The sequence below is a fragment of the Theropithecus gelada genome, chromosome 18, assembly GCF_003255815.1.
Source record: "Theropithecus gelada isolate Dixy chromosome 18, Tgel_1.0, whole genome shotgun sequence".
NCBI classification, from domain to species: Eukaryota; Metazoa; Chordata; class Mammalia; order Primates; family Cercopithecidae; genus Theropithecus; species Theropithecus gelada.
This window is the reverse complement of record NC_037686.1, coordinates 9,673,928-9,693,732: the sequence shown is the minus strand read 5'-3', so window position 1 is coordinate 9,693,732 and position 19,805 is coordinate 9,673,928. Positions and strand designations below refer to the sequence as shown.

At 46.0% G+C, this 19,805-nt stretch overlaps 1 protein-coding gene across 8 annotated transcripts in view; it reads right to left on the bottom strand.

Moving 5' to 3' along the window:
* The window catches only part of DLGAP1 (DLG associated protein 1), a 960,906-nt gene that overhangs the window by 101,824 nt on the left and 839,277 nt on the right, over nt 1–19,805 (bottom strand). The window lies entirely within an intron of this gene.

The following is a 19,805-nucleotide window of genomic DNA, read 5'->3' as shown; positions in this document are numbered from 1 at the left end:
ACCATCCTGGCCAACCAACATAGTGAAACCCTGTCTCTACTAAAAATACAAAAATTAGCTGGGCATGGTGGTGCACGCCTGTAGTCCCAGCTGCTCGAGAGGCTGAGGCAGGAGAGTTGGTTGGGCCTGGCAGGCGGAGGTTGCAGTGAGCCGAGATCGCACCACTGCACTCCAGCCCGGTTGGTGGCGCGGGACTCCATCTCAAAAAAGAAAAAACAAAATTATGCCTCATTCATTATCCAACTTTGTCACTGAGAGAGAAGGACATGGATCCAGAGATGAACTTGTCCAGGCGACCCCAGGGTTCTTCCCCCCTCCATTACTCTTTTTTTTTTTTTTTTTTGAGACGGAGTCTGGCTCTGTCACCTAGGCTGGAGTGCAGTGTCACGATCTTGGCTCACTGCAACCTCTGCCTCCTAGGTTCAAGCTATTCTCCTAACTCAGCCTCCCTAGTGGCTGGGATTATAGGTGCATGCCACCCCGCCCAGCTGATTTTTGTATTTTTAGTAGAGATGAGGTTTTACCTTGTTAGCCAGGCTGGTCTCGAACTCCTGACCTCAAGCGATCTGCCTGCCTTGGCCTCCCAAAGTGCTGGGATTACAGGTGTGAGCCACTGCGTCCAGTCCCCTCCATTACTCCTTAAGTGTCCCTTAAAGACTATATTTATGTATTTATTTGAAACAGAGTCTCGCTCTGTTGCCTAGGCTGCGTGCAGTGGCATGATCTCGGCTCACTGCAGCCTTCTGCCTCAGCCCCCTTAGTACCTGAGACTACAGGCGTGTGCCACCACACCTGGCTAATGTTTGTCTTTTTGGTAGAGATGGGGTTTCACCATGTTGGCCAGGCTGGTCTCGAACTCCTGACCTCAAGTGATCTGCCCACTTCAGCCTCCCTAAGTGTTGGGATTACAGGCGTGAGCCACTGCGCCCAGCAAGGACTGCATTTAAAATACTATCTTTCTGTTAGGTACTTGTCATTTTCCAAAATTAAATAATAACAATCTACGGACCTAGGAACCTGTGAAGTCCAGTACTAAAATCTATACCAATTTACTCTACCAACCCCCATCCTCCTCCTCGTTCGCTGAGTGTTTAATAAAGCCCGGCGCTTTACCTATAGCCTCATTATATTAAAAACAACCCTGCATAGGAAGTCAGGATCTCAATTTTGCGGATGAAAAGGAGGCTCATCTGGGCATGCCCGGCAAGGTCTGGGGAACGCCCCTTAATTGAGTACTTGAATTTGTCTGCAGGGAGAGGTGGCATCACCGCACTGTAAATAGTTCCAAGGTCAAGTTTGGCTAGTGGCTTTTAGAATTGTGGCAGAAGGATGCCATCCTACTCCCACCTCAGAGGCATCTCAGCTTCTGGAGCTCTGTGCTAACTAAGCCCACCTGTGGAGGGTGGCACTGGAGTGGTGACAGGTGTGCAAGGTTTCACATCTTCAAGGAAAAGACAGCTCCAAGGACAGAGTTTTTTTTTGTTTTGTTTTGTTTTTGAGATGGAGTCTCCCTCTGTTGTCAGGCTAGAGTGCAGTGGCGCGATCTCAGCTCACTGCAACGTCCACCTCCCGAGTTCAAGCAGTTCCCCTGCCTCAGCCTCCCGAATAGCTGGAACTACAGGAGGGTGCCACCACGTCCGGCTCATTTTTGTATTTTTAGCAGAGATGGGGTTTCACCATGTGGACCAGGATGGTCTCCATCTCTTGACCTTGTGATTCGCCGACCTTGGCCTCCCAAAATGTTGGGATTACAGGCGTGAGCCACCACCCCTGGCCAATTTTATTTATTTATTTATTTTTATTTTATTTTTATTTTTATTTTTTTTAAGAGACGGTGTCTCGCTCTGTTGCCTGGGCTGGAGTGCAGTGGCGTGATCATGGCTCACTGCATCCTCTAACTCCCGGGCTCAAGCGATCCTCCCACCTCAGCGTCCGGAACAGCTGGAACCACAAGCACACACTACCACATCCAGCTAATTTTTTAAAAACTTTTTGTAAAGATGGGGTCTCACTGTGTTGCCCAGGGTCAAGGTCAGATTTGTTAATACTTGTGACATTGTCTCCTGTTGGAGTTCTGGGTGTTCATTAGTTCATCACCATGTGTGTGATTCACACACTGTACTCAGAAACATTCTTTTTGTTTATTTTTGGGTTTTTTTTGAGACGGAGTTTCCTTCTTGTTGCCCAGGCTGGAGTGCAATGACACACAATCCCTGCTCACTGCAACCTCCACCTCCCAGGTTCAAGCAATTCTCCTGTCTCAGCCTCCCAAGTAGCTAGGATTACAGGTGTGTACCACCACTCCCAGCTAATTTTTGTATTATTAGAGACGGGGTTTCACCATGTTGGCCAGGTTGGTCTCAAACCCCGGACCTCAGGTGATCTACCTGCCTCAGCCTCCCAAAGTGCTGGGATTACAGGCATGAGCTACCGTACTCAGCCAGAAGCATTCTTTTTATTCATTTTTATTATAATGATAATAAGGGCCCTAGTAGGGGATTTTAACTGTTTCTTTCCACAGTGTAGAATGATGTCTACATACATTACAGAATGGAGTAATCTGTTTTTTTTTTTTTTTTTTTTTGAGACAGAGTCTCACCCTGTGGCTCAGGCTGGAGTGCAATCATGTGATCTCAGCTCACTGCAACCTCCACCTCCCGGGCTAAAGCAATTCTCCCACCTCAGCCTCCCAAGTAGCTGGGATTACAGGCACCTGCCACCGTGCCGGCTATTTTTTGTATTTTTAGTAGAGATGGGGTTTCACCATGTTGCAGGCTGGTCTCGAACTCCTGACCTCAAGCAATGCACCCACCTCGGCCCCCCAAAGTGCTGGGTTTACAGGTGTGAGCCACTGCGCCCAGCCCAGAATGGAGTAATCTGATGCGGTCTTACAGATGAGCACTTCACATTTGCAAGGGGGTGTGTGTGTGTGTGTGTGTGTATGTGTGTGTGTGATGAGCACTTCACATTTGCAAGGGTGTGTGTGTGTGTGTGTGTGTGTGTGTGTGTGTGTGTGTTTTAACTCATCTTTCCATTCTCTTCCCCACCCCTCCTTTCCCATCTGCTATCCTCAGGCTGCAGTTCGATTTCACAGAAAGAAAAATAAATAAAGCCTATGGCTGGGCGTGGTGGTTCATGCCTGTAATCCCAGCGCTTTGGGAGGCCGAGGTGGGCCGATCATTTGAGGTCAGGAGTTCGAGACCAGCCTGACCAACATGGTGAAACCCCGTCTTAATTATCTACCAAAAATACAAATAAATTAGCCAGGCATGGTGGCCTGCCCCAGTAATCCCAGCTACTTGGGAGCCTGAGGCAGGAGAATCACTTGAACCCAGGAAGCGGAGGTTGCAGTGAGCCCAGATCACACCACCGCACTCCAGCCATGGTGACAGAGCGAGACTCCGTCTCAAAACAAAAAATAATAATAATTAAAAAATCAGCTGGGTGTGGTGGCGGGCGCCTGTAATCCCAGCTACTCAGGAGGTTGAGGCAGGCGAATCGCTTGAACCTGCGAGGTGGAGGTTGCAGTGAGTGGAGATCGCGCCACTGCACTCCAGCCTGGGCTACAGTGCGAGATGACTCCTCGAATGAATAAATAAATAAATAAAACCTACATTCTTTACCTTGCCCCACTATAATTTGCACTGACAGGAGGGCAGCTCCGTGCTAGGTACAAGCCGGGTGCCGCTCTGCTTTGATGCTGCCCAGGACACTGGCCTAAAAGCGTGTTTGCAAGCTCTCTCTTCATTCATTCAAGCTCTGCCTAGTACACACTTTTTGGAAACCATTTCCCAAAATGTGTGCTCTTATACAACATTTCCCACCCAACAGATAACCGAGACAGTGCAAGTAACATAGTTTGAATTAAAGAATAAACTTGCGTTGGCCGGGCACAGTGGTTCACGCCTGTAATCCCAGCACTTTGGGAGGCCGAGGCGGGCAGATCATGAGGTCAGGAGATCGAGGCCATCCTGGCTAACACAGTGAAACCCCGCCTCTACTAAAAATACAAAAAATTTGCCGGGCGTGGTGGCGGGGGCCTGTAGTCCCAGCTACTCTCTCAGCTACTAAGGGAGGCTGAGGCAGGGGAATGGTATGAACCTGGGAGGCGGAGCTTGCAGTGAGCCGAGATGGCGCCACTGCACTCCAGCCTGGGAAAAAGAAAGAAACTTGTGTTGGTAGACAAGTAAGTTCATGAACTGCAGGTATAAATAGATCGAGCAGTAGATATGTTTACTATCTCAAACAAGCACGGCACTGCTTCCTGGTGTGGATTATATTCCAGTTTTCAAAAGGAACCATAGAAAGTACAAGCAATAGATTTTATTTTGGAGGGATTTCTAGCATCATAGGCCAAAGATGTTACTAAGTATCAACTCTGAAAAAGCAACTATAAATACTGCAAATCGACTAAGCCAGAGGACGCGAATATATCCTGCGTGTGGTGTGCTGGACTGTGGTGGAGACTTCATGCTTGTGCTCTGGGCTCATGGGGGCAGCTGACTGCTCAGAATTAAGACTGCTGTTGCGGCTGCCCGTGTTCCAGAGACAACACAAGACCACAGAGCTAAGGTGCAGGAATGCGGAAAAACTTGCAGAAACTAGAGCCAGTCTTCGGATTGAAATGAATTACCAATAAAGGGTTGGGAAATGGATCGAGGGGAGGGAAGCATTTTGATGGCCCCTGCTCCGAGGTTCAGCTCATTTGCAGTTGCTGATAACCTTGTCAGGTCACCAGATAAAGGCAAGTCTTGTCACCCTCAGGCACCTGGCAGCGAGGTAATAAAACGGTTGCCTTATCATCTGAAGGTGGAGTTAGTCAAACCTCAGTCCAGGGTAATTATAGTAAACTGAAATTGCCTGTCCTTTACAAAAAAAAAAAAGGAGGGGGCGGGAGAGAGAAAGGAAAAGGGCTTAAGGCAGGAAATTGTGTTTGTCTTTCTCCTTGGATTTAAAAAAGAATCGAGCAAAACAGCAAGAAGTTTTCCAGGGAGAGAGAAAAACAGCCCAGCTAAACTCCCCTCACCGGGGTTAACAGGATTGCTGACAGATCAAGCCCACGTGATGGTCAAGAAAAGAGGCTCAAGCTGATGAAAATCCAAGAAATCTTCTTAGGAGCCTTCCTTTCTAAATGTAAATGACTGAGTCATTGCTTTGCTAAGGAGGGAAGGAAGTTACAATCACACCAAGTGACTCATTCATTGCTGTTAGCTCTGGCAGTTGGATAAAAAGTTTTAGCAAAAGCAGCAACAAATGTACTTGAAATACTAGCACAGTAAGGGAATTCCTCTCTTTCAGGATGAATGCCATCCACACAAAAGAGCTCCTGTTGACATCTCATTTACAATCTCCCCCAGGACACAGACAAGACCCTTTCAATAAACTCGGCTCAGAAACACCTATTGTTCAAAATCTTCAACTCGCCACAGGCTACCACCACTCCCTACGGCTTTGCAAAATTAAAGATTTAGAAGAAGGATGGGGACGGTGGAAGCTATGAAAAGAGGCAGGAAAAAAGTCCCTTTGACCCGATGCTGTCAGAGAGCGTGCATGAAGAAGAAAGTTAATGGTATTTCCATTTATATAAGAAGTGCCTAAGAAATGCCTGTGACGTTCGTGAACTAGTGATTGTGAATTCCAAATGTGATGCCAACTTTATGTGTAAAGAAGCTAACTCCTGCCAACATTGTGGCTGAATGAACAGCCGGGGCTATGCTTAACCCATTCCCAGCTTACAAAAGCCCCATAGCAGCTGCAGGAAAGCATCAGGTGAGTCTGATACGGGCTGTCTGTTTCCTCTGGGATTTGAAGCTTGCCTGTTCTGTCCAAGTGGAATCTTGTGCCTAAGTGCTAGAGTCCACCCCTCTCCACTGATTCCCTTCTTTCCATTTCTGCCATTTCCCTTCTTCTTTTAATAAAACTTGGGCATTTTCTGGAGTTACATGTTTTTCTTGCGATGTACTTCACATTAAGGAGCATATTTGTGTTTACAGAAACACACACACACAAAAGAATTGGGCATTTCCCAAGTGGTGATATCTTTACCCGCCTCATCTTTCACTTAAGGTTCCCTATCTCAGTACACGATCCCTTTGTCTGCCCCAAGTTCAAGCCAAAACTCGGCATTATCTGTAAGCACTCTTTTGGGTCCTCTTCGATCTCTTAAATCCCTCTGGAATCATTCCACATCCTTCTGTGGATCTTTCTGCTTCCCCAGATCCTATAGTTTGAAATGTTCTCTTCTGGAGTATCACAGCAACTTCCTTAACCCAAGGTTTCTCCAACTCTGAGTTGTGACTTAATGGGTAGTGAAATCAGATGAGTCATGCAGTTTCACCATTTAGAAAATGCAAAAGGTTAGGTAGAAAATGTCAGCGTACATCCTGTGTAGAAAAATTAAGTCTTGTTGGGAAACTTCTTTCAGTTTGTGTGTGCGTACTGGGCAACAGGGAAAATGCATTTTGTAGGTCAAAATATTTGGAGAAATACTTTTCTACTTAGTCTCACTGGGTCTGTCTTTTCTCTGTTTCCAAACTATTGCATACACTTAGAGGAAGAGGGGAAACCCTCCAGCAGGTCCTGTCAGTCTGCAGTTTACAAATCTGCCCTCAGGATAAGAGTTCCTGCTCACCGTTCACGTCTCAGAATTCTACATCCTCCTGACTTTGCCTTTAGTTATTCAACCCATCAAGTTCCCTGGGTTTGCATGTGCAATCGATTCCTCGTTAGGGATATTCTTTCCTCTGGTTTTTCCTTCAGATCTGAGCTTACGTTTGACCTCTTACAGGAAGACGTCAGGAATGTCCTTCTGAATGCCTTTCCTAGTTCTCATGAGAACACTGCAGTTTTTAATCAGGCAGAGCACTTATTACATTATAATTATCTTCTTGGTTCCCAACTGAACTTTCAAGTTCCAAGTGGGCAGTCAGTAAATATTTCTTGGTGCATCAAATGCTCCACATTTTACACAGTTCATGTTTGCTTCCTACGAACCAATTTGGATAGTTACAAAGTATCTTATCTCTAGTCTTATGTCTAGTTTCCTTTAACACTTAAGTATCTCTTGCACATTTTCTTTTCAAACACTGCTTAGTTAATTTGCAAATTCATTGAACTCCTTTCCTTAAAAATCAAAATAATAAAACCTCAAGAAAGCTGTTTGGCTTCTGGCCAGTTAGTCACCCTCTCTGAATGACAGATCTGTAAACAGGAAGGGCAGAACGCTGATCTCTAAAATCCTCTCCAGTCCACTACTCTGACCCTCTAACTTGAACTTTCTCCAGAGAGGTTAAGTGACTTTTCCAAGGTCACGCAGTTTTTTAGCAGCAGGAGATTTTTTGCCTGTCTATAGATTTTTAAATGCTAGCAGCAAACAAAAACCAAAAAGTTTACCGAGGAAACTGAGTGCCACTAACAAGTTTGTGTGAAAGAGAATTCATAGAGAAACAGGAGACTTTGAACAAAACACTAAAATCAACAACAACCAAAATGGATTCCTGCCTAGGCAGTTCTGGACTTTAAAAAAAAAAAAGGTCTCACTGTGGGTTCCTAGTAGATGGAGAGATATTCAGACTTTTTAAAAATGAAAGTGAAAGATTAAAGAATTTTGGCATCCTGACCCTTTGTAGAGGCCATTCCTCAGAGGCACAGTGTGCAGACAAAACTATCCTAGAGGTGCCAACCAAAACAAGCTAATGTCTGTCTCATTCCTGAGCCCTGGTGCCTTGACCAGTAACCACGCTCAGGAAGAAAGCTGCAACTTGCCAGGATGAAATTTGGCCCCGGTTCTTACAACCCTTCCCCCCTTCCTTCCCCTGCCAGAATCACACTGAAGAATTCGCTGCTCTCAAAGGCAGACTTTTTCATTACTTCCTTACATTATAGAGTTTGGGCTTAGATAACCAGTTGTATGAGTAGCAAGTCCAACAGAAATACAACAGCAATAATACTTATTTCCTTCCCTAATGTAATAAGTTATACTTCATAAGCCACCATATGCATTTGTTGCTTTTCCCCCTTCTACACTGACCAGCAGTTTTGCTTTGTTTGACAGAAAAGTATGGTAAGAAGAAATTGAATTTGAAGTGCTTTCTTACAAAGGAAAAAGAAAATCACTATTATAACTGTATACCAAACTACTACGTATGTGAGGCCCCAACTTTGACTTCACATCGTTATAGCCAGGTGATGGGATATGGGTGATTTTTACTTTACTCTTTGGGCTTCTCTGAATTTTCCTATTTTTTGAAAAAGAATTACTTTTGTAATTATAAAAAAGTACAAATAAGAATTACATACACGGTTATTTCTTCACTGCTATGACATGACTAGATTATAACTTTTTTTTTTTTTTTGAGACAGAGTTTGGGAGTTTCACTCTCGTTGCCCAGGCTGGAGTGCAGTGGCACGACCTCAGCTCACTGCAGCCTCCACCTCCCGGGTTCAAGTGATTCTCCTGCCTCAGCCACCCTAGCAGCTGGGATTACAGGCGCCTGCCACCACACCCGGCTAATTTTCTTTTGTAATTTACTTAGTAGAGAAGGGGTTTCGCCATGCTAGCAAGGCTGGTCTTGAACTCCTGACCTCAGGTGATTGATCCACCCGCCTCGGCCTCCCGAAGTGCTGGGATTACAGGCATGAGCCACCGCGCCCAGCCTAGATTATGAAATTTTAGTGTTACTATATATGTTGCTGTGTAATTTTTGTTTTGAACATTTTTTATTTTTCTTTTAATTCCTTTGAGACAGGATCTTGTTCTGTTACCCAGGCTCATTGCAACAAGGTGATTTTCCCGCCTCAGCCTCCAGAGTAGCTGGATTACAGGCCTGTGCCACCACACCCAGGTAATATTTTATATTTTTTGTAGAAATGGGGTTTTGCTATGTTGCCCAGGCTGGTCTTGAACTCCTGGGCTCAAGCAATCCACCCTCCTCAGCCTCCCAAAGTACTGGGATTACAGGCATAAGCTACTGCACCCGGCCTTGAGCATTTGTTTTTTGAAGGAAATTTTATATGATTATTACGTAAAAAAGGAATACTAAAAATCTCCTAACATTGATATCTCTCTGTCTTTAAATTTTAAAAGCTTAAGGAACATGGACCCATACAGTGCAGCCAAATATTAGCCGGTAACTTCTTTTTTTTTTTTGAGATGGAGTCTTGCTCTGTCGCCCAGGCTGGAGTGCAGTGGCGTGATCCTTGGCTCACTGCAAGCTCCGCCTCCTGGGTTCAAGTGATTCTCCTGCCTCAGCCTCCCGAGTAGCTGGGACTATAGGCACTTGCCACAACACTCGGCTAATGGTTGGGTTTTTTTTTGTATTTTTAGTAGAGACGGGATTCCACTGTGTTAGCCAGGATGGTGTTGATCTCCTGACCTCATGATCCTCCCGCCTCGGCCTCCCAAAGTGCTGAGATTACAGGTGTGAGCCACCGCGCCCGGCCAGCCGGTAACTTCTTTACAAATGGGCTGCAGCATATTTTATTACCTTCTCCTGACAATTTCTTATTTGACTATTTATCATTTCCAGAACATACTAGCCTTTTGCATGCCTTTACGCCCGTGGCAAACATTGTTGTTTGCCTTCTCATAACCATTCTCCCTGTCCTGCTTGCTAATGAGACCCCAGTGCTGTTGATCTTTCCACAGCTGTGAGTTTTAGAGGTGGCAAAGCCCCTACCTAGACATGGAGACTGAATCTTCACCAGTCTACAAGACAAAGAGATGAGAAGGGAGGTCAGATGGGAATGTTCTGGGAAAGTTTACCTCACTATTTAAAGCCACCCAAGTCAGGGACATCCCTTTTCTTCCTCTGGACTTTGTCATCTGCAAGGGATGCTGGAACTGTGGCTTCCATAGGGAGACCACAGAAGGTACCGGCCTAAGAAGACGAGTTCAGTCGGGCGTGGTGGCTCGCACCTGTAATCCCAGCACTTTGGGATACCGAGGCGGGCAGATCACCTGAGGTCGGGAGTTCAAGACCAGCCTGACCAACATGGAGAAACTCCATCTCTGCTAAAAATACAAAATTAGCCGGGTGTGGTGGTGCATTCCTGTAATCCCAGCTACTGGGGATGCTGAAGCAGGAGAGTTGCTTGAACCCAGGAGGGGGAGGTTACAGTGAGTGGAGATTGCGCCATTGCACTCCAGCCTGGGCAATGAGAGTGAAACTCCATCTCACCAAAAAAAAAAAAAAAGATGAGCTCACACTGGGGATGACAGGTGGAAGAAAGGCCAGCTGTCATGAACTTACTGGTTTTAGTAAATTCATTGCCTGCCCTACCTTATTTTGCCATCTTAGTCACTTGGATTTTATTTTTAAAATTGTGTTTGCTTTTTGATTTGATTGGCTTGGTACTTATGCAGTGACTTTGTAGATGCTGTCTATGTGTTGGGGCTCAGAACATGATGCCCTAAAATATGGTGACTTGGCAATTGAGAAAACCAAAGGAGCAAGAAGGTCACTCAGTGTGAGATCTGGCCACAACGGAATGCTCTGACCTACCTTTGCCTGAAAGTTGGTCATAAGATGCTCATTCCAGAAGGGTCCCACTCTATACCCTGAGGCAAAGAAGAATCGGAACAGACAGCTCCTGCCCTAACTGGTCCCCAGTTGTTTGTTACCACTAGATAACAAATGTATTCTATTTCAAATGTGAAATACTCTAAAGTCTGAAACTTTTTGTTTTTTTGAGACAGAGTCTCGCTCTGTCACCCAGGCTGGAGTGTGGTGCACAATCTCAGCTCACTGCAACCTCCATCTCCCGGGTTCAATGATCCTCCTGCCTCAGCTTCTCCTGTCTCAGCCTCCCAAGTAGCTGGGAGTACAGGCGTGTGCCACCATGCCCGGCTAATTTTTGTACTTTTAGTAGAGACAGGGTTTCACCATGTTGGCCATACTGGTGTCGAATGCCTGACCTCAAGTGGTCTGCCTGCCTCAGCCTCCCAAAGTGCTGGGATTATAGGCGTGAGCCGCTGCACCCGACCTAATCTGTAATACTCTCCCCTGCAGTGTCCTCAGCCTCCCAAGTAGCTGGGACTGCAGGCGTGCACCACCACAACCAGCTAATTTTTAAACATTTTTTTGGTAGAGATTTGGTCTCACTATGTTGCCCAGGCTAGTCTCGAATTCCTGCGCTCAGGTGATTCTCCCACCTTGTTCTCCCAAAGTACTAGGATTCGAGGTGTCATCTGCCTCCCTCCCTCAAAAAAATGAAAAACAATGGTATAAAAGTATTAACTGCATGGTCTTTTTTTTTTTGGATTTTTCATATGTATTTTTTTCCTATGGCAGAAGAGTTTTCATAATTTGTATGACTCATGCACATGTGTGCACATTAGTGAAATTTGTATGCCAGCCAGGTGTGGCATAAGCCTGTAGTTTCGGTTACTCAGAGGCTGAGGTGGGAGGATTGCTTGAGTCCAGGAGGTTGAAGCTGCTGTGAGCTATGATTGCACCACTGCACTCTACCCTGGGCGATAGAGCAAGACCCTGTCTTAAAAAAAAACAGTGTATGCTTTTTTTTTCCCTGTTAATTTGCTATCTGTTTGTTTTATAGACTCAAATTATCAAGGCTTCAGGGGAAAAATGTAAACTTCCCTCCAGCTCCCTTGATCACCCAGCTTAGAGCAGCCTCACACCCTCCCATCCCAGGCCTCCAGCCCCCTAACTGATTTGAGATGCCTGGAGAAAATAAAATTGCTGCTCCATCTTTTGTAAACTAAAAGTGCTGGGGTAGGGGTGGTGCAAAGTTGTGGCTTGCTCATTCAACCCAGTCCTGACCAGCTCTACCACTGCACCCGCCCCAGCCCTCCACAGCCTTCCAAAGGCAGCTGTCTCCAGATTCCCTACATTCTAGTTAGCAGCCTTCACTCTCCCCGTGACCAAGGCCCCACGACGTCTTTCCAAAGCCCCTGCTTGTCATTTCTGTTAACATGCCCCCGCCTCCCACCTTGAAATTATATAGCAGGACCGGCTCCAGCCTTTGCTTCCTTGCACCTTGGAAAATGGCAGAAGGTAAATTACCCCGAGTTTCTCAGGGCTTGTAGGGTGGACCCCTGCCAGTGGTTTCAAACTTTTCCCATACCTTCTCTATCACCCTTCAGTTCAGAAAAGACAAAAAGGAAACCCCAAAGAAAATCAAAACAAAAAAACTTACAAGTCTGTTTCCCTTTGCCTCCATAGTCAGCACTAATGATTTCCAGCTGGGGTGGGGAGCAGGGTGTGGATGGGACCAAGTCCTGTTGCTAAGTTCAAATACTTGAGAATTTAACATCCCAGACCCTCTCCAAGCTCTGCCGCAGGCCCCTCAACTATATTTCCCTAGCTTACCATGGTAACAAGCCAGAGGACTAGCCCTAAGTGTATCCACTTACATTACTAAAGCTCTATCAAGTGAATAAATAATTCCCTCTGCTTTTCATGCCTGAAAGGCGATATTGTATGATGTTTAAGAATATAGCACAGTTCTGTCGTCCCAGCTGCTTGGAAGGCTGAGGTGGGATGATTGATTGAGCTCAGGAGTTTGAGTCCAGCCTGGGCAACATAGCAAGATCCCATCTCAAAATATTAAAAAGTAATGTAAGTTTTGGAGGCAGACCTTGATTTAAAAGTGTGTTACCTAGGGAAGGTTGCTGAAGCTCTATAAACATCTGGTTTTTATTGTCTAAAATGAGGATAAGTATGAAAAACTTCCTTATAGGTTGCTGAGAGGCTGAAAGGAAGTAATATATGGGAAATGCTCAGTGTATTAACTCAGGAAATGGCATACAGTAACAACAGCATCAACAGTTCCATAAGGGGAATCCCTTCATTTTGTCCAGGGGGACCCGTGGTCCTTGTGAAAGGTGTGAGAACATCTGAAGCTAACTTCTACACCAACGTGGTCAGATGATGCCATCCCGTATCCATGGCGACCAATGTCTCCACTGTCTAGTTTAGTGCCAGGCAGGTGGTGTGCAATGAAACAACGGAATCACAGGCTGCAACTCTGCTGTTCAGTTCATTCGTTAGTGGAACTCCTGTAACACTCAAAATTCTGACTTCATAGGACCTTTGAATTTCAGTTTCAATCATAAAAGAAGTTCTGAAACATTGACCAGTCATCTCATACACGTTTTTTTTAGTTATTCGCAGATGGTTGCTGATGTAAAAATAAGACAACCAAAACCTTTGTATTAGATATATCTTGAAGTCTATCATAATAGTTTAGTCCACTTCCTTTTTTTTTTTTTTTTGAGACGGAGTTTTTGCTCTTGTCTCCCAGGCTGGAGTGCAATGGTGCCATCTCGGCTCACTGCAACCTCTGCCTCCTGGGTTCAAGGGATTCTCCTGCCTCAGCCTTCTGAGCTGGGATTACAGGTGCCCGCCACTACGCCTGGCTAATTTTTTTATATTTTTAGCAGAGATGGGGTTTCACCATGTTGGTTAGGCTGGTCCTGAACTCCTGACTTCAGGTGGTCCACCTGCATAGGCCTCCCAAAGTGCTGGGATTCCAGGCATGAGCCACCATGCCTGGCCTTTTAGTCCATCTTCTATTGCTAATGTAAGAGGAATTAGATTAGGAAGTAGGTTTTTGAAGGCAAAATTTCAGCTTACATGAATTGTTGGTAGCACCTCACTTCATAAGTAATATTAGATATAAAATCTTTCTCAGGAAAAAAAAAAGTTAGCAGTCTGGAGAAAGGAGTAAAGGAAACAATGGTTTAATCTCTTTTGTTTTGTTTTGTTTGTTTTTGAGACAGTCTCACTGTTGCCCAGGCTGGAGTGCAGTGGCACAATCATGGCTCACTGCAGCCTCGACCTCCTGGGCTCAAGTGATCCTCCTGCCTCAGCCTCCTGAGTATCTGGGACCATGGGTGCATGCTACCATTCCTGGTTAATTTTTTAATTTTGAATTTTGTAGAGACCAAGTCTCCCTGTGTTGCCCAGGCTGGTCTCGAACTCCTGGGCTCAAACTATCCTCTAACCTCCTCTCAAAGTGTTGGGATTACAGGCATGAGCCTGGCTAGGAAGCAATGTTGACCCACAGTGTCCAGTGCCCAGTACTCTTAGGAAGTATGAGTTTATGAACAATTAATGCCCACATGAGTTAACAGACCTTGGGTATAAATTGGTTGGTCTGTGTTCAAAGGCAATACAGTTCTATGCTTCATTTTATGACCATCTGTGGAATGGGACAATAACTATAGGATGGCTGTTACAGTGAACATTAAAGACTTAAATTATGTAAAAGCCCTTTGTAAGTTGCAAAGTGCTATGCATATGCTAGGCAAAGCTGCCGCAGCAGCTACCCAGTAAGAATTGTTATTTTATTTCATTTCATTTTTGAGATGGAGTTTCGATCTTTTGCCCAGGCTGGAGTGAAGTGGCACAATCTTGGCTCACTGCAACCTCTGCTCCTGGGTTCAAGCAATTCCCCTGCCTCAGCCTCCCATGTAGCTGGGATTATAGGTGCCCACCACCATGCTCGGCTAATTTTTGTATTTTTAGTAGAGAGAGTTTGACCACGTTGACCAGATGGGTCTCCAACTCCTGAGCTCAGGCAATCCGCCTGCCTCAGCCTCCCAAAGTGCTAGGATTACAGGCGTGAGCCACTGCGTCCAGCCAGTTGTCACTTTTTTCTGGCTCCAGCTGAGTAACATTTCCAAACCACAATTCTTCCTGGATCAGCACAAGTTGTGTTGGCCTTGGCCAATATTGAGCTGGGGTTCCGGGATACTGCCAAGTATTATATAAAATTTGCATAAATGTACATTTAGGCTGAATAGAAAGGGAGAAAATGCTATAAAAATTAATATGGGTCAAAAGGAATGGTCTCTAATCATAAATTGCACACTTCCCCTCCCAATTATCCCCAAAACACTCATAATATTTGATATGAAAATACCATGGTGGCAAATAGCTGTATCAAAAAGAAACGATTCTTTCAGTATAGTGTAGGGTGAAGCTGAGTAGATTTTAAGAATTACTGGAGGCCGGGCGCGGTGGCTCAAGCCTGTAATCTCAGCACTTTGGGAGGCCGAGACGGGCGGATCACGAGGTCAGGGGATCGAGACCATCCTGGCTAATATGGTGAAACCCCGTCTCCACTAAAAAATACAAAAAACTAGCCGGGCGAGGTGGCGGCGCCTGTAGTCCCAGCTACTCGGGAGGCTGAGGCAGGAGAATGGCGGGAACCCAGGAGGCGGAGCTTGCAGTGAGCTGAGATCTGGCCACTGCACTCCAGCCTGGGTGACAGAGCGAGACTCCGTCTCCAGAAAAAAAAAAAAAAAAAAAAAAAAAAAAAAAAAAAAAAGAATTACTGGAGTCCTCAGCACTTTGGGAGGCCAAGGTGGGTGGATCACCTGAGGTCAGGAGTTCGAGACCAGCCTGACCAACATGGAGAAACCCCACTTCTATTAAAAATACAAAAAAAAAAAACCCTAAAAATTAGCCAGGGGTGGTGGCGCATGCCTGTAACCCCAGTTTCGGGAGGCTGAGGCAGGAGAATTGCCTGAACCCAGGAGTTGGAGGTTGCCATGAGCCAAGATAGTGCCACTGCACTCCAGCCTGGGCAACAAGAGTGAAACTCCGTCTCCAAAAAAAAAAGAGTTATTGGAGTCAAGCATAACTTGGAGAGGAGACAGAATAATTTATTTTTATTTTATTTATTTATTTTTTTGAGATGGAGTCTTGCTCTGTTGCCCAGGTTGGAGTGCAATGGCACGATCTCAGCTCACCGCAACCTCCGCCTCCCGGGTTCAAGTGATTCTCCTGCCTCAGCCTCCCGAGTAGCTGAGATTACAGGCGCCCGTCACCACGCCTGGCTAATTTTTGTATTTTTTTTTTTGAGACGGAGTCTCGCTCTGTCACCAAGGCTGGAGTGCAGTGGCCCGATCTCAGCTCACTGCAAGCTCCACCTCCCGGGTTCCCGCCATTCTCCTGCCTCAGCCTCCCGGGTAGCTGGGACTACAGGCGCCCGCCACCTCGCCCGGCTAGTTTTTTGTATTTTTTAGTAGAGATGGGGTTTCACCGTGTTAGCCAGGATGGTCTTGATCTCCTGACCTCGTGATCCGCCCGTCTCGGCCTCCCAAAGTGCTGGGATTACAGGCTTGAGCCACCGCGCCCGGCTAATTTTTGTATTTTTTAGTAGAGACAGCGTTTCACCATGTTGGTCAGGTTGGTCTCAAACTCCTGACTTCATGTGATCTGCCAGCCTCGGCCTCCTAAAGTGCTGGAATTACAGGCATGAGCCACTGTGCCCAGCCGACAAAATAATTTTTTAAAGGATGCATAAATGGAGTTGATAATTTTGGAGGTATTTGAGTAAATGAGTAGAAAAGCTGGGACTGGAAGGAGTAATGTTACCGCACAGTTGGTGCTGGTTGGGGAGCCTCTATCTTCTTGACTAGAAACTCACTTCTAAAGAGAAAGAGCACAGATGCCTGTTAACAAATAGGCTTCAGGATGACCCTGTTTGAATTTCCAGCAGGGAGGAAAACTGGGTCACAAGGAGATAATCTCAGGGGTTGCTGGAGGATTGGCCTTGGACACGCGCAGGTGAGGAGAGAAAACACGCAAGGCAGATGCTGACAGCAGAGAGGGCACTGAGGCACGTCTGGGCAGTAGGAAAAGCGAGCCGATGGAGATGGGGGAAGCCAAGAAACAGGCATTTTTCATTGCTTTGTCTGAAGCAGTGAGCCCTGAGCATGCTCGTGCAGTAGCTAAAATTTCTCAAGTCTATCTCTGTAGGCAACTGGAGACACGCTGACAGCCCGTTTCCCCCCACTTGGCTCCAGCCCAAATTAACTCACTCTCTCATTCCCTGAGACACTTGTTCTTTGAGAGGTAAAAATTTAGCTAAAACTATTCTCTTATCAAACGATAAGAGAATGCATTTTATGTGGGGAGGGGGCATTTTAGAAGGGATTTTTGCAAACATTTCTTCCCTCAAGGGTGATAAATGTGTATTTTAAAAGGGAGGTTTCTGTAAAGTTGGCCTTAACTCCAAGGGGTATCTGAAGTGGGGAAGTTTCTGGCCATAGTGCAGCTAAGACCTTTCCGTGGCTCTCAAACCATAATGAAGCCCAGGAAGGAAAATGCAATTGTATACTTTGCCTGTCACAGGCATAAAATTCTGCTGAGTAATTTGCACATGGGATTATTATTCCACTTTACATATTTGGAGGTGGAGCTAAAGTTGAGAGGCTGGGAACCAGCCCCTGGGAGACTGCATTTTCCAAAGATCGCTGCAACAGTATCTTCCATCTGACATGTCCTTATAGAACAGGTGTTCACTAACTTTTTCTGTTAAAAGCCATCCAGCACATATTTTTTTTTTTTTTTTGAGACGGAGTCTTGCTCTGCCGCCCAGGCTGGAGTACAGTGGCCGGATCTCAGCTCACTGCAAGCTCCGCCTCCCGGGTTCACGCCATTCTCCTGCCTCAGCCTCCCGAGTAGCTGGGACTACAGGCGCCTGCCACCTCGCCCGGCTAGTTTTTTGTATTTTTAGTAGAGACGGGGTTTCACCGTGTTAGTCAGGATGGTCTCGATCTCCTGACCTCGTGATCCGCCCATCTCGGCCTCCCAAAGTGCTGGGATTACAGGCTTGAGCCACCGCGCCCGGCATCCAGCACATATTTTAGGATGTGTGGATCATTCGCTGTCTGACCTGACTGCTCTGTCACTGTGGCATAGCCCTGGGCAATGTGTACATGTACAGGCTTGTTTGTGTTTGAGAGCTGAGCCCATTCGGTGGTCTGAGGGCAACAGTTTGCCAATCTGTGCTCTAGAACTTTGCTGCTTCTCTTTAAGAGGTAGAGTCTAGGCGAGGTGCAGTGGTTCACACCTATAATCCCAGCACTTTGGGAGGCTGATGTGGGAGGATCCCTTGAGCCCAGGAGTTTGAGACCAGCCTGGGAAACATGGTGAAAACCCCATGTCTACGAAAAAAAAAAAAAATACAAAAATTAGCCTGGTGTGGTGGCGTGCACCTGTAGTCCCAGCTACTCCAGAGGCTAAGGTGGGAGGATCACTTGAGCCCAGAAAGTCAAGGCTGCAGTGAGCCATGATTGTGCCACTTTACAGCAGTCTGGGCAGCAGAGGGAGACCCTGTCTCAAAAAAACAAAAAGAAACAAACAAACAGGAAAAACAAACAAACAAAAAAAAACAGAGGTGGACTAATTCCCTTTTCCTTGAATCTGAGAGGTTTGTGATCTGCCTATAATTAAGACAATTGGAAGGAAGTGACACTGCATGACCTCTGAGGCTAGATCAGAACAGGTGATATAACTTTTACCAGTCAGCACAGAAGCAGCCCAGTTGTCCTGAGGCTGCCATGCTGTAAGGAAGCCCAAGTGAGTCCATGTGAAAGATGACCTGAAAAGCCTTGAAACTATAGGAGAGGCTCAGCCAGCCCCACTTGCTCCAGCTCTCACCTGGAGAGACTGCAAGCTCAGGAGAGACGCTGAGCCAGAACTACCCTGCTCTCTCCAAATTCCTGACCCCCAGAGACTGAGAAGTGATGAGATGATTGCTTTAAGACATTAAGTTTTGGGGGTGATCTGTTCCATAGAAAGAAACAGAACATTTTCCCCAAACCAGTGAGTGGTAGAGATGGGATTGAAACCGAGGCTGGTCTGAGCCCAATCACCTGATCTTTCTATTACAAATAAATAACAAATATTGCTGGCCAGGGGCAGTGGCTTACACCTGTAATCCCAGCACGCTGGGAGGCTGAGGCAGGCAGATCACCTGAGGTAGTAAGTTTGAGACTAGCCTGGCCAACATGGTGAAACCCCATCTCTAAGTAAAAATACAAAAAATTAGCTGGGCATGGTGGCGGGCACCTATAATCCCAGCTACTCAGGAGGCTGAGGCAGGAGAATCGCTTGAACCCAGGAGGTGGAGGTTGCAGTGAGCCGAGATCACACCATTGCACTTCAGCCTGGACAACAAGAGTGAAACTCGGTCTCAAAAAAAAAAGAAAAAGAAAAAAACATTGCTAAAAAATGCTGACACAGAGACACTAAGTGAGCACACGCTCTTGGAAACATGGTGCTGATAGACTTGCTCCATGCATGGTTGCCGCAAACCCTTGATTTGTGCAAAACACATCTGCAAGGCCTAAGAAAAGTACAATTGCCAGGCACGTGGCTCACACCTGTAATCCCAGCACTTTAGAAGGCCAAGGCGGGAGGATCACCTGAGGTCAGGAGTTCAAGACCAGCCTGGGCAACATGGTGAAACCCTGTCACTACTAAAAATACAAAAAATTTAGCTGGGCGTGGTGGCAGGCGCCAGTAATCCCAGCTACTCAGGAGATTGAAGTAGGAGAATTGCTTGAACCCGGGAGGCGGAGGTTGCAGTGAGCCAAGATCACGTCATTGCACTCCAGCCTGGGTGACAAAAGCAAAACTTCGTCTGAAAAAAAAAAAAGAAAGAAGGAAAAATGCAATTAACAATGTGTGCCTGTATTTAAACCTATATTGGCTAGTGAGTTTGACCAGAGTCTAGCAAAGGTTTATCAAGGAAAAACGTCAGAGAATTCAGATCCTGTAAGTCAAAGACACAACCCGTTCCGGGAAGGACTTTGCAACAGTAATTACTCTAACAAGTTACAATTCGCAGAGTCTGGCCTTTAAGGGGCTTTGAAGAGAGAGGAACCCATGAATCAAGAATAAGATAAGGCTATTTGGTTTGTTTCAACTTGCGGGCTGTTTGACATCCGTATCAAAGCCATGCCTTGAGAGTGAAATCATTTCTTTTTTTTTTTTTTTTTTGAGACGGAGTCTCGCTCTGTAGCCCAGGCTGGAGTGCAGTGGCCA